A 1,585-nucleotide genomic window follows, 5' to 3' on the forward strand; every position below is an offset into this window, starting at 1 on the left:
GCCCCAGCACAACCAGGGGACATGCTGCCAATCCCGCCCCACCCTCAGGATCTGTTGGGGGAATGGACCGTTGTGACTCATGGGATGTCACTGACTGAGTTTTGGAAGTAGATCACCAGGCCTTTCTTCCTAGACACCACTGACAGATGGGTAGTGGCTACACGGAGCTGTATTGGCCAGGAATCAAACCCAATTCTAGAGGTGTGTTGTGTTCATTGGAACAAAACAGTACCTGGACCTCCACCATCCTCACAATTGCTGTTACGTTTGGGACCGCAGTTACCAACATGCTGTTATTCATTGAGGACCTTCCACTTTGGACTGACCATTCTTTATCAAGAATGATGTTCTTTTCCAGAGCTTGAACTGCCTGATATTGCGCCCAAAGACACCAAAACAAAGCCTCACCATCCTCCCCGCCAGCATTCAGGCCGCACCGCTTCCAAGGAAGGTTTGTTTGTTCTTCTGGTGTTTGATGGTGGATTTAATATTCTTCACCAACACCATCGCTCAAATGCTTATACGAGGGGGTACCCCCCAAAACCCCAATGCTCATTTGTTTTGTTGATGTGAGGGGGATAGTGCATTAAGAGTTTGCTCCACCCGGTCAGACTGCTAATCAAGCTTTCTATTGAGAGGTTCTGAAAAGATTGTTTAACAATGTGCGACAAAAAAAAAAAGCCTGATTTGTGGCAGACAAGGGACTGTTTTTGCCACCACGACAATGCACCTGCTCATGCAGCCATCTCAGAGCACCAGTTTTTGGCAAGAAACAGCAGCCTCTCTTGCCCTACGCACCTGACTCACCTGACCTAGTTCTGTGCAACTTCTTTTCGTTTCCATGAATGAAGAATAACACGAAAGGACAGTGATTTGAAGACATAGGAGAGGTGAAGGAAAAAACAAGGTAGGTGCTATCAGCCGTTCAAACAGATAAGTTTGAAAAATGTTTCCAAGAACAGATTTGACAAATGCATTAAGTGCAATGGAGAGTACTTTGAAGGTGATAAGGTTGGGTTGGGTTTTTTTTTAATTTAAACACATAGCATTGAAAAAAAAAAGGGGGTTTTGGTGGGGGGTACCCCCTCATATTCGTCTTCAGTCTTCCTTATTCAATGCCTGATTATCTCATACATATGAAGCCATTGAAAATACCACACATGACTTAGGTCAGTCGCATACATACGTAGCCATTGAAAATACCATACATGACTTAGGTCGGGCCCGTCTTAGCCCTTGAACAATTTACAGAGCTCTTTTGTAGCATATTTGTCCAAGCAGTTCATCATTTGTTTTCTTGACTGCTATTTCATGAATGTTGATTATGGGTCCAAGAAGAAGGAAATACTTCAATCTTTTGATTGAATGAAAAACTTCCAATGTGGTGAAAAAAGCTGATGGTGCCTGGCTATCAAAAGATACAGCATCTATAACCTTAAAGTCTTGAAGATAAACAAGTGGTCATCTAGCTCAGAAGCAACAAAACCCACATGGAAGAAGCACACCAGCCTGTGTGATCATGAGGTGTCAATGGGATCAGGTATCAGGCATCTAAGACCCAGAACAAAACCATACCCAAAGTGAA

The sequence above is a fragment of the Echinops telfairi genome, unplaced genomic scaffold (genome assembly GCF_000313985.2).
Source record: "Echinops telfairi isolate 266 unplaced genomic scaffold, ASM31398v2 ScPeMD7_2573;HRSCAF=3158, whole genome shotgun sequence".
NCBI lineage: Eukaryota > Metazoa > Chordata > Mammalia > Afrosoricida > Tenrecidae > Echinops > Echinops telfairi.